General features: G+C 54.0%; 1 protein-coding gene across 1 annotated transcript in view; it reads right to left on the reverse strand.

Moving 5' to 3' along the window:
• The window catches only part of TEAD4 (TEA domain family member 4), a 62,301-nt gene that overhangs the window by 17,115 nt on the left and 34,299 nt on the right, over positions 1 to 10,887 (reverse strand). The gene's annotated exons all lie outside the window — the stretch shown is intronic.

Raw genomic sequence — 10,887 nt, forward strand, 5'->3', positions numbered from 1 at the left:
GGGGCTTCCCTGCCTTGGCCCTGGCTCCAGACAGCTCCCTTGGTCCCCACCACCTCCACGAAAGAGCAGGACCAGACAGGGTGTCTGTCTTGTCTGTGGGCAGCAGAGGGCACGTGGGATGCAAGGAGCATCTCTGGAGGGGAACCCGCGGCCCTGACCCGGACACAGCTCCATGGCTCCTGCTAGACCATCACCAGGTCACCCGAGTGCTTCCTGCTGGCCCAGCCTCCTAGAGGAGATGCTGCAAGACCCCATGTCCTCTCTGGTCATAAATGAGATCAGGATGAGGGCTCCCTGCCTTCTAGGAGCTCACCACCCGTGCGGCCAGATGACGGCCCAGTGCCTGCAGCCAGTGGGGCCCATGCCGCGTGCTCAGAGGGCGAGGTGCCAGATCAGGCTGGGTGGCCAGGTGAGCCTTGAGCTATACTGACCACTGGTAAGATTAGACCATAAAGAAGGGCACTGGAGGAGACGGAGGGTGAGAGGGTTTGAGCAGGAGTGATGACCTCCTTTCTCCACCTATGGGCACAGTCGCCAGCCAGCCCAGTCCTCTAGGCCTGGCTGAGCCAGGAGGCCTGTAGGGGGTGAGAAGCTGCTGATGCAGGGCGGCAGCGAAACGAGCGGGCCACCCGCCACCTGGGTGGTAACCAGGGCACCTAGCCAAGGCCACGCGGGTCCCCCAGCTGACCTCTCCCCACTGCCAAGGCTGAATCAAGAGCCGCCCTCAGGAGGTCTTGTCTGCCAGGAAGACTCGCCAGCCTGGGAGCACAAACCTGTCTGTGTCAGGGAAGGAGGGGGAGGTCCAGACCTGGGGACACTGCCTGCAAGCTGATCTCTGTAAGCCCACGGTCCAGCACCATGCCCCTGCTCAAAGCTTCCCAGGGGAAGGTATTCCGCAGGCAGTCCAATGGACACGTGACACGTCCATGGACTACTCCATGTCTAACCAGAGGCAGTCATGCTGCAGCTGTGAACAGCAGAGACGTGGTCACAGGCTGGGAGTCGAGGAGCCAGGTTGCAACCTGGCAGCTCCACAGACAAGCTCTGGGGGCTCACTGCTTACTTCCCTCCGGACCCTCACACGGCCTCCTCATCTGAAACCTGGGCCCTGACGGCCATAGGTTCATCATTCAAACGTGTCCAGATTGTACAGACTTGGGAACAGACCTGAACTCTGGCTCGACCACAGCTCTCTGGAGCTCAGTCTCCCTTCCTGTTAATCAAACGAGCTCCCAGCCCATAAGAAGAGTCCACTGCCAACGTTCAGGGACAGAGGGCAGACGGGGTGGAGGTTCTTGGGGCCCCTAGGCTGAGTGCGGTGCCAGTGGGTATGGTGCCGGCAGTAGGGGAGCCGATGGGGACCCTTTGGTCAGCATCCAGGATCCGGTTCTCCTGCTGCTCCAGCTCAGCCCTTGTAAGGGCAGCAGCCCATCACTTCTGTGTCTCTTTTCCTGCTAGATACTTAGCATCACAGAGGAGGGGACCACACCTCCCTTCAGGTCTGCATCCCCAGTCCTGGCATCTCTGTGTCAGATGAATGAACAAGTCTGCCAGCAAAAGCCGATGACTCTGTTTTCAAACTAGGTTGGAATCCAGCCCCTTCTCCCCCAACCATCACCATAACAGTTCAAGCTACCACCTTCCCTGGCTGAATTCCCTGCTCTGAGTCCATTCTCTACACAGCAGCCACTGTGATGCTATTAAAACTCAAGCCCCCTCCAGGGGCTCCCATCTGCCTGCCTAGAAAGTGTCCAAATCCCTACAACAGCCCAGAGGCTCCCCCAGGATCTGTCCACCTATCCCCAGCTCAGTCCGTCCCTCACCCCACACCACCAACCTTTGAGGCTCTGAGCTTTTGCTGGACGTGCCAGGCCTTCCCACCTCAGGGTCTTTGTATATCCTGTCCTCTGCTCAGAGACCCTCGAGGCCCACTCCCTCACCTTCACGTCCCGAAGGCAACTTTGGCTCAGCTGCCACTAGAGGGGGGGACGTGTTCCCTAAACACGCCACTGAAAGCTGAGGTCACCCCCCCAAACCCCCCAACTGCCCGTCTACCCCCGACTCCCAACAGGAGGAAATCTCCTGTTTATACCTAAAACTAGGAAAAGTGCTACACAGAGCGAGCACTCAGCAAATGCTGCTAAATGAATGACCCGATACTGGTCACACCTTCCGCGGGAAAAGTGAGTTCAATTTTAAGTGCAAATAGGGGACTTTCCCGGTAGTCCAGTGGTTAAGACTTCTCTCCCTCCAATGCAGGAAGGTGTGGGTTTGATCCCTGGTCAGGGGAGCGAAGATCCCACATGCCTCACAGGCAAAAAACCCCACCTAAAGGAGAAGCAACATTGTAACAAATTCAATAAGACTTTAAAAAACAGGTCCACATCCAAAAAAATATTTTTTATGGCTGATACACATTGTTGTAAGGTAGAAACCAACACAACACTATAAAGCAATTGTCCTCCAATTACAAATAGAATAAATAAATAGAAAAAAAATTAAAGAAGAAACAAATATACAGATAATCTACTTTCGATGAGTCTGGCATTGTTCTTCTAGCCTGGTCTCATTTGAGCCTCTCAGTTCAGTTCAGTTCAGTCGCTCAGTTGTGTCCAACTCTTTGCAACCCCATGAATTGCAGCATGCCAGGCCTCCCTGTCCATCACCAACTCCCGGAGTTTACTCAGACTCACGTCCATCGAGTTGGTGATGCCATCCAACCATCTCATCCTCTGTCGTCCCCTTCCCCTCCTGCCCCCAATCCCTCCCAGCATCAGAGTCTTTTCCAACGAGTCAACTCTTCGCATGAGGTGGCCAAAGTACTGGAGTTTCAGCTTTAGCATCATTCCTTCCAAAGAAATCCCAGGGCTGATCTCCTTCAGAATGGACTGGTTGGATCTCCTTGCAGTCCAAGGGACTCTCAAGAGTCTTCTCCAACACCACAGTTCAAAAGCATCAATTCTTCGGCGCTCAGCCTTCTTCACAGTCCAACTCTCACATCCATACATGACCACAGGAAAAACCATAGCCTTGACTAGACGGACCTTTGTTGGCAAAGTAATGTCTCTGCTTTTCAATATGCTATCTAGGTTGCTCATAACTTTCCTTCCAAGGAGTAAGCATCTTTTAATTTCATGGCTGCAGTCACCATCTGTAGTGATTTTGGAGCCCAGAAAAATAAAGTCTGACACTGTTTCCACTGTCTCCCCATCTATTTCCCATGAAGTGATGGGACCGGATGCCATGATCTTCGTTTTCTGAATGTTGAGCTTTAAGCCAACTTTTTCACTCTCCACTTTCACTTTCATCAAGAGGCTTTTTAGTTCCTCTTCACTCAGGACAGAAGCAAATCCAGATTTCCATGAGGCCTGAAGCATCTGAAAACTGGGGAGCTTTCTTTGAGAAAAGGAAATTAGAAACAAACACAGAACTAGGTTCAGACCTGCTGGAGGTGAGGGTGGGCTCCTTCTCTTGATGATGGTCACGGCTCCACAGGTGGACATATGGACACGTGGACTCTTCACCTACCAAACTGTCCACTTCAAATACGTGTCATTTATTGCACATCAATCAGATTTCAATAAAGTTATTTTAAAATTTTAATTAAAACTAAAAAGTTTTGGGAACTCCCATGGTTAGGACTCCGTGCTTTCACTGATAGCTGCTGTTGTTCAGTCGCTCAGTGGTGTTCGACTCTTTGCAACTCCATGGACTGCCGCACGCCAGGCTTCCCTGTCCTTCACTGTCTCCCTGAGTTTGCTCAAACTCAGGTCCATCGAGTCGGTGATGTCATCCAACCACCTCATCCTCTGTCACCCCCTTCTCCTCTCACCTTCAATCTCTCCCGGCATCAGGGACTTTTCCAATGAGTCGACTCTTCACTGCTAGGGCCCAGGTTCAATCCCTGGTCGGGGAATTAAGATCTTGCAAGCCATACAGTGCGGCCAAATAAATAAAGGGAATTTTAAACATAAATAAATTAAAGGTTTAGGCACCTGGAAGGGGCCCAGGCAGGTGAGGGCCCTGAAGCGTGAGCCTCACTGACTTCACTGGAAATGCACCTGGCCCAGAGAAGTGCAGGCAGATGGAGCATCTCACCCAGGTGGGCACCAGCAGATGCAGGGTTAATGCCTGGGTTCGAGTCCTGGCTCAGCCACTTGGAAGTGGCTCAGGGCCTGGCAAAGAAGGTGCTCCAACTGCAGGAGGCCACTCCCAGCCTGGGAGGGCCACCTGGCCTGGACAAAGTGGAACATCCTTCACTGCTGTGTGTGCTCAGTCGTGTCCGACTCTGTGCGACCCCACAGACTGCAGCCCACCAGGCTCCTCTGTCCATGGGATTTCCCAGGCAAGAATACTGGAGTGGGTTGCCATGCCCTCCTCCAGGGAATCTTCCCAACCCAGAGATCGAACTTGCGTCTCCTGCATGACAGGTGGATCCTCTACCACTGAATCACTTGGGAAGCCCTGTTAAACAGCAGCCAGGAGGCTCCTGCCCACCCCTGGCTGAGACTGTTTCTCCCCACATCCCAGAGACCCCCAGGTCCTAAAGACAGAGCCCTACCCAGCTCTAGAACCACCTGTGTCTCTGCTACAGGGTCCAGGAGCGCTGCCTCCAGACAGGCCTCCTGGCCCTGGGCCAGCAGTAGGGCCAGAGGAGCCAGACCCAGGGGTCCAAGGCTGGCTCAGCTGTCTTTGTGCTTTTCAAGTTGTGCTTCTCTCCTTCCGGGGTGATTCGCCCTCCTCTCCCTGGCCGGCCCCTCTCAGACCATACCGCAGCCAGGGCCCTTGTGCTGGTCAGCAGTGGAGGATCCTGGGGTGGCGGTGGAGCCCCAGGTTTCTCTGGGTGTCTGGAGCCGAGGGGGACAAGCAGCTTTCTTCCTGCACCCTGAGGATCTCCCGAGGTCAACCCGGCCGTTCTACTGCCTCCAGACCAGCTGGCATCTGATCCAGACTCCAGACTTCATACAGACATAGGGAACTGCTGCAGTTTCTTTCACACTTGTGATAATAGTAATAGTAATGAACACTTGTGGAGCAAACAGGCATCTGTACAAATACAGAGTGAAGACGGTAACTGCTCTGTACGCGTTCACACTTTTGCCCTCCTGTAGCAGCTGTTCTATCTCCCATTCCAGCCGCAGGGAGATCGAGGTACAGAGAGGTTTACAAGCTTGTTTACGTCGGAGGCCAGCAAGTGGTTGAGATTCAGATCCAGGCAGTCTGGTTCTCTCTGCCTCTCTTTGTTTTGTTTTGGCCACACCATGCGTCATGCGAGATCTTAGCTCCCAGACCAGGGATCGAACCTGCATCCACTACATTAGGAGCAGGGAGTCCTATTCACTGGACCACACAGCGAAGTCCCTAGAGCCTCTCTCTTAACTTCTCTTTAACATGAGAGTGAGAGGACCAACCAGGTGGCCCCAGGGGTCCTGTGTAGCCTAAGTGAGAAGAAACTAAGGCCCAGAGAGGGGACGTGATTTATTCAAAGTCACATGGTTTATTACTGACCCAGGGCCATGGAACATCCGTTTTCTAAGGCCACACCCAGGGCTTCACAATGGCTCCTTTTCCCCACGGATGGTCTGGGAGTTGCCCAAGACCATTCTACTCCACCTCTCTGAACCAGTTCCCCCACCACCACCCCAGGCCTCTGCGTGAAGTAAGTCCTTAGTGATGGCTCACTGTTCCTTGCCCTGACCCTGCCCAGGTCCTGCAGGGACAGCCAACTATTTGGACCAAGAGCCCGGCCCGCTGCTTACACTCTCTCCTGGACAGTGGCCCCCAGAGGTGTGGGAGCCAACGTGCCTGAGCTTATGGGAAGCCAGGAGGACCCCGGAGCCTGGGCAGCAGAGGGAGACAGGGAGTGTGCAGAGCTTCGAAGCCACAGAGAAGGCAGCGGAGAAAAGCAACGGCAGAGGGAATGTAGTAGGAATCCAGATGAGCCGGTGGGAAGACAAGAGACCTGCACCCTGTCCCAGCTCTGCCCCCAGATGCAAACCCCCTCCAGGGGCTGAGATCACAGACTGGGGCAGCAGGAGGCCAGCTTGGACCACGTGGAGGCCAGCTGGGCAGCTGGGCATTGCAGTCTGGCAGTGACCTTGACCAACCCCAGAGAGAGTCTGGGTGGGGCTGGAAAGGACACCCCACCAGAAGGTGGCCCACGTGTCAGAGAACATGTGCCCAAAGCCCCCACCCAGCTCACATCCATGACCCCACCATGCATGGGCGAAGATGGCCATAGGGATTGACCCTCGGGCTAAAGGTGGGGCACTCCCAATGCAGCGGCCACACCAAGTGACCACCCCCTACTCTGAAGCCCACAGCCGGAGTCACACGTGTTCTGCCAGTCACCCCAGGCTCTTCCTCAGTCACACGTGAGCCACACATGAACCTTTATCCCATTTGCAAATCCTATCTGGGACAGGTCTCTTGTGTGTCTCATCCCCTCCCTGCACCAGGCCTCCCCCGGGCCATAAACATGTTCAAAGTTTATGTCCATTAAGAAAGGTCGGAAAGACAGTTGTTTTTGCTAATATTGATAATACAGTCCTGTTAGAACTAGTTTTCTAGTCAAAGCTATGGTTTTTCCAGGAGTCATGTATGGATGTGAGAGTTGGACTGTAAAGAATGCTACATGCTGAAGAGTTGATGCTTTTGAACTGTAGTGCTGGAGAAGACTCTTTAGAGCCCCTTGGACAGCAAGGAGATCAAACCAGTCCATCATAAAGGAAATCAGTCCTGAGTATGCACTGGAAGGACTGATACTGAAGCTGAAACTCCAATACTTTGGCTACCTGATGTGAAGAACTGGCTCACTGGAAAAACCCTGATGCTTGGAAAGACTGAAGATGGGAGAAGGGGATGACAGAGAATGAGATGGTTGGATGACATCGCCGACTCGATGGACATGAATTTGAGCAAGCTCTGGTAGTTGGTGATGGACAGGGAAGCCTGGCGTGCTGCAGTCCATGGGGTGGCAAAGAGTCGGACACGACTGAGCGACTGAACTGAACTGAAAACTAGTTTTCAAAGTTGAAAAGGGCATGAAGCAAAGGGAGATATTCAGCAGAGTCCTCACAGGGAGGGAGCTCTTTAGAGGAGCTGACATTTCACTCTTGCAGGGGGTGGCTGCGGAGGAGGCCAGCCCCTCCCCACCGCCATGCACATGGCCTGGCCTGGGGGCTGCTCTGGCCAGGGGTCAACTGAAGCTATAAACACCTGCAGCTGGAGGAGAAGGCTATTTGTGGAGAAGACACTTTTCAGGCCTGACATCCAAGCTGTCACCACCATTGTCCCTGGAGGGCTCTGGGACTTCTGGTGAAATCCAACCCCATCTTCAAGGCCACCGCCAGGTGGGCATGCCCACTCCTGCCTCCAGGCCTGGTGCACAGGCTCTGTGGCTCCCTGGGCTCAAGTCATCTGAGCTCTTCCAAGGCAGGGAAGGGGTCCCCCCTCAAGTGCTGCAGCCCACGTTGTTCACTGGGCACCTCTAGGCCCGGCAGTGACACCAAAGACCGTGCCTTCTTTCAACAAGAGCGTGAAAAGGTGCTCAACATCGTTAACCTTAGGGAAATGCAAATGAAACCATGAAATACCACCTCACACCCGCTAGAATGGCTATTGGGGAAAAACGAAAAATAAGTATTGCCAAGGATGTGAAGAAATTGAAACACTTGTACGTTGCTGGTAGAATGTAAACTGGTGCAGCCACTGTGGGAGATAGTCTGGTAGCTCCTCAAAAAGTTAAACAATCAGCATACGATCCAGCAATTCCATCTCTAGGTACACACCCCGAATAACTGAAAGTGGGTCTTAAAGAGCTATCTGTACACCCATGTGTACACTATTCACAATATCCGGAAGGCAGAAATACCCACACAGAAATTAATAGCTTAAATGGATCAATAAGATGTGGTCCAGCCATACAATGGAATTCAATGGAATTATTCAGCAATTAAAAAAAAAAGAAAAGAACGAAGTTCTGACCCAGGCTGCAACATGGATGAACCTTGAAGGTACTGTCCTGAGAGAAATACTTGAGACACAGAAAGGCAAGGACTGTATGATTCACTCACTACTGTGAGGTACCCAAAATGTTGTTGCTATTGTTTAGTCACTAGGTCATGTCCAACTTGCAGCTCCGTAGACAGGCTTCCCTGTCCTTCATTATCTCTTGGAGTTTGCTCAAACTCATGTCCATTGAGTCAGTGATGCCATCCAACCATCTAATCTCTATGTCACCCCCTTCTTCTCCTGCCCTCAATCTTTCCCAGCATCAGGGTCTTTTCTAATAAGTTGGCTCTTTGCATCAGGCAGCGAAAGTATTGGAGCTTCAGGTTCAGCGTCAGTCCTTCCAATGAATATTCAGGGTGGGTTTCCTTTAGGATTGACTAGTTTGATGTCTTTGCTGTCCAAGGGACTCTCAAGAGTCTTCCCCAGCACCACAGTTTGAAAGCATCAATTCTTCAGCACTCAGCTCTCTTTATGGTCCAACTCTCGCATCCACACCTGACTACTGGGAAAACCATAGCTTTGACTCTGCAGATCTTGGTTGGCAAAGTGATAGCTCTGTTTTTAATACACTGCCTAGGTTTGTCATAGCTGTACCCAGAATAGGCAAATTCATCAGGACAGAAAAGAGATTAGAGGCCATCAGGGCCTGGGGGGAGGGAGGAACGGGAGTTACTATTTAATGGGTACAGTTTCTGTTGGGAAGAAGGAAAAAGTTCTGGAGATGTCCGTGAGGGTGGTTGCCTGACACCGTGCATGTGCTTAATGCCGCTGAGCTGCGCACTTAAAAAGGGTCAGAATGGTACATGTTAAGTTCTGTGTATTTTCCCACAATAAAATATATGATAAGTTGGCTGTTCACATGAGTAATGTGAATATATGTGTAATATATGAGCAATAAAATGAAAATATATGAGTAATAAATAAAACTAACCCCCCCAAAGGTAGTATTATTACTCTCCTCATTTCTCAAATAGGGAAACTGAAGCTGAGGAGAGGCCCCTGGACAGAGTGGATGTGGGCAGAGGTGCCCACCGTCAAGCCTCCAGACACAGGAGGCCAAGGCCCCAGGCCGGATGAGGGAGACACACGGCACAGGGCGGCGGAGGGTCCAAGATCACAAGGAAGCAGGCAGAAGTGGACTGAGGCCTCCTGACCTGTGCTGTCCCTGCAGTGACCAGAGCCCCACCCAGGTCCAGCCCGTGCTCTGCCTCTTGCAAGCTAGTGATTCACCTCTGATGAGGGCTTCCCAGGTGGCGCTAATAGTAAAGAACCCGCCCGCCAATGCAGGAGACCCAGGTTCATCCCTGAGTGGGTAAGATGCCCTGGAGGAGGGCATGGTCACCCACTCCAGTATTCTTACCTGGAGAATCCCATGGACAGAGGAGCCTGGTGAGTCTCAAAGAGTCAGACACAGCTAAAGCAACTTAGCATGCATGCATCTCAGATGGGCCCGGATCACAGTGCTTTGCCCAGATCCCCAGGGGAACCCCCAAACCCACACGGCTAGTCTCCACCTCTGGGCCAAGGATCACTCCCTTCAGCCCTCCTCCACCCAGCCAAGCTCCACTTCCTCCCAGAAAGCTCCCAAGGTAAGCCAGCCCCAGGCTGACTCCTCTACCCAACATAAGTGCCATCCATTTTCTTTAAAAAGATGTTCCTCCAGCATCTCCCTCAACCATGAAGCTGGAGAGAACAGAGACCATGGCCCCAGCCCGGCCTGGTCCTGGATAAGAGGCAGGTGCTGGATAAGAACCACCCGACAGCTAACAGGCCACAAGGCACCCAGGGAGACCCGGGAGAAAGAGGGGTAGGGGGGAGGGCAGACACTTGGGAGATTCAGAGCAGAGTCCAAGAAGGCAAGGGGCCTGGTGGGCACAGAGAAGGAAGGACAGGAGCAAGACAGCAGCGGAGGGAGAGTGAGGCCACTGGGGCCAGACTCACCTCCCGCCACCTGCCCACGGGGCCAGAGCCAGGCTGGGCAAGGAGGTCAGAGTGATCAGCAGCGCCAGGGTGAGGGTCACACCATGACGGGGCAAAAACAAAGGCTGCTGTGAGCTGGGGAAGGGGAGCCCCGGCCCAGGGGAGGCTTGGCATAGACAGGTCCCTGCACCCGAGTGTCACCTGCATGTCTGTCTGACCCTAATCGGTAGCCCTGCTCTGGGTGTGCGGTGGGCTGGGCTGGGGGCAGGCCTGAACCCCCATCCCCAGAGACTCCAAGTCTCGGATATTCCTCTGGGCATTTTGCTCTTCCTGCCTGAGAAGTCAGCTGCTCACCTGGAAGCGAGGTTGAGGCCTCTGGATGCAGGGTCGGGGGTTAGCGGGGGAGGGGAGGAGCCCTCCAGGGTGCCCAGGGCTCAGGTCGGGCGGGGGCACAGAGGGTGGCAAGAGTGGGTCCAGGAGCCAAAGAGGGTGGTGAGCAGCCCGAGGTCTGAGTCAGCTTGGCAGCAGATCCCTCTCCCCCTCCCCCTGGGCCTGGGGCCCATCCCACGCCCAGGCCTGAGCTCAGAGTTATATATACCCCCCAGCTGGGCCACTCGCTTGGGCAGAGAGCCCTGTCCACTCCCCGGTGAGGCCCCGCCTTGGCTCAGCCCCTGCGCCTGTAAGAGGAGATGGGGAGCTGGGAGAAGCCAGCGTCTGGGCTCCGGGCAGGATGTGTACCCGAGGAGGACAGGTGCTGTGGGGGCTGGGTCGGTCACCAGACTCTGCAGGGAGGGGTGAAGGCCCCCGCTCCGGTCCCCCTGCCCAGAGCCTGACCCACCTGAGCCAGGGCCAAGCGGGAGCTGAACTGGCTTCAAAGAGCTCACCGGGGCCACTTGGCATGACAGGGAGTGCTGAGCAACCCCCCTCAGCCCCCACTTACTACCTGAGCGACTC

This window comes from Bison bison, unplaced genomic scaffold (genome assembly GCF_000754665.1).
Source record: "Bison bison bison isolate TAMUID 2011002044 unplaced genomic scaffold, Bison_UMD1.0 scf7180017864213, whole genome shotgun sequence".
Classification (NCBI taxonomy): Eukaryota; Metazoa; Chordata; class Mammalia; order Artiodactyla; family Bovidae; genus Bison; species Bison bison.